At 35.6% G+C, this 2,579-nt stretch overlaps 1 non-coding gene across 1 annotated transcript; it reads right to left on the minus strand.

Annotated features, from left to right (window-relative positions):
• Positions 1–672: 672 nt before the first annotated feature.
• Positions 673–779, minus strand: LOC145161780 (small nucleolar RNA R71). The gene has a single exon (XR_013738654.1). It is a non-coding gene; the product is annotated as a small nucleolar RNA R71 (small nucleolar RNA).
• Between the last annotated feature and the right edge of the window lie 1,800 nt (positions 780–2,579).

The following is a 2,579-nucleotide window of genomic DNA, read 5'->3' on the forward strand; positions in this document are numbered from 1 at the left end:
ATGCTTTATGCACATCAAGTTTTTGGCGCCGTTGTCGGGGAACAGACTATTCTAGTTATAATTTAATTGCTTCTAGTTAATCGATCCTTTTGTGGGGTAAAACCCGTAAAAATTTACTTTCTAAATTTTGGTTATTTTCTGTCCTGGCATCCCCCACGACGTGGCAATATCTTACCACGACGTGGGCACTGACAGTTTTGTTTTTATTTTTAGTTTTTTTTAATTTATTTAATTTTATTTATTTTTTTGTTCGTTTTACGTCTGTTTTCTAGTTTTGTTTTAGCATGAATTATGGAGGACATCATGAAAATGATAATGGAAGAGTACAAGCGACATATGAGGAACGATAATAGATGTGGTTGTGATCCATCAAAAATCCCAAACACGACAAAGTTTGGACTTCCGGGGCACATTCTTGGCAAGCTAAAGGAACTACCTTTTTTTAGGAAGGAACACGAGGATGCTTATGAGCGTATAGAAGAGGTGGAAATTTCTAACTATTTTCATGCACCAAACTTGAGTAAAGATGTGGTGATGCTTCGACTTTTGCCAGTTACACTAAAGGGTGAAGCAAAAGAATGGTTAAAATCACTTCCCTTTGGAGCAATCACGACAAGGGCTGATTTTACGATTGGGTTCATAAATCGTTTTACCCCTCCTTCAAAAGTGGCGAAGCTTAAAACAAACATTCAAATATTTCAAGAATTAGAAGGGGAGTCGCTATACGAAGCTTGGGACAGTTACAAGAGATTTTTATGACATTGCCCTCAACATGACTTTAGTGTGTAACAAGAATGCAGTCACCAACTTCTAGACTCGCTAGGGCCCATGACAAAGAAGGTGATGGGTTTTGAGCATTCTAACACTCCTATGGTGTACATGCAACCCTAAATACCTTGGATCTATGTTTTATTATACATGCGATCTTGAAGTTTCCAAGGTATTACCCTAACTAGTATACAATCATATGTACTAGGATAACAAAAACTAGATAGAATACATACCTTTTTTATGTAGTTTGATTCCATGGAGCTCAAGAGCCTAGTGTCTCAAGTGTGACACCTCAAATGGTTCACACAACACCATGAACACTTGGAATAACCTTGAAAATAAGGATACTTAGGTTCTCTCTTGGAAATCGGCCTTGCCCTCAATTATATGCACTTGTGCCAATTTCACCAACCAATGGGGTCTTTATATAGTGTGCACATTAGGGCTACACCATGTAACACATGACTTTACCCATTCCTTATGCTCCATGGGTTTTAACCTCCATGGAGTATCCATGGGTCACCACATGGGTTAAACCCAACATAAGGAATCTTGGATCATAAGCCCATATATATAAGAATGAATGATTTACACAATCAATCCCCATATATTTAATTAGTCTCTTTTTGATCACTAAATTAATTCCAAATTAATACTGGATCAATACTAATTAAATAATATGTTTTCTTATTAATATATTAGAACTTATAATATATTAATAAAAATCACTAGTATCCTTTTTTCCATCTTGTCTATCCAATTGTTCTGATGCCATGCAACCCAAATGGACCATGCCAAGTCGGGTCAAGTACATACCAATTATAGTTATGGACTTAGACATTAATCCAACAATCTACCACTTGGATAAGTCTAAAACTATTATTGAGTATGACTTCAAAACCTAACTGGCAATCGTAGCTCTTAAAAGCTGCTGCCGAACTCTGAACAAAGTTGTTGCCGGAATCTGACCTAGTCAATGACTTGTCCGTTAGATAAGGGATCATATATTCCTCCATTCTAGATATCATATGGACTGAGACATGGATTATAAATCATTCTCTCTTTCCATTTGTTGTTTCCCGATTTCCGATTCATGATGACTGACTGATTGAACATATCAAATCAGTCCTGGCTTAGTCAAGCACTCACATGTATCATCATTAAATCATCGAGGGGCCCACAGATATCGCTTTTATCCCGAAGATAAAAGGAATGGATAAACTTCGACTCATATGGCTTGTTCTACTACTTGTTGAATCATACACAAAGGCACGTTTTATAACATCGAGTTACTAATGCGTTTTTGTGCAATCAATGTATAACCAACTCATATCTCTAGGTTTGAAGAATATAAGATATTATCGTCTCATGATCACTCGTGATAAAATCCATGAAGTGATTCAAATGAGCGTGGGTTGAATCCAATACTCAGAACTTATGAGCACTCATGAGTGTTGTAGCACCCTTTGTTATGTCCAACAACTTAGACATCTACAATCCAACTCATGACAGTCTTAATTCATATCTACTTCCAACATATGACCGACTGTGGATAGTTTGAATAACTTAGTCATTCGTAAGAATGATCTAGTTTATTCTGGAAGTCAAAACATGAAAAATGAAACACAAGAATAATTGAATATAATATGGTATCAAAACCTATGAATATAAATAAAACACTTTTTATTTATCACCATACTGATTACTCATTATTCATTGTTTCGTTTTTATCAATTTTATACTTGAATTTAAAAACACTAGTCGTCCCAAGCTCTAAACATGTACATTATTTTTTTCTAACCAATAGC

The sequence above is a fragment of the Lactuca virosa genome, chromosome 2, assembly GCF_052849685.1.
Source record: "Lactuca virosa cultivar CGN04683 chromosome 2, Lactuca_virosa_CGN04683_v6, whole genome shotgun sequence".
NCBI classification, from domain to species: Eukaryota; Viridiplantae; Streptophyta; class Magnoliopsida; order Asterales; family Asteraceae; genus Lactuca; species Lactuca virosa.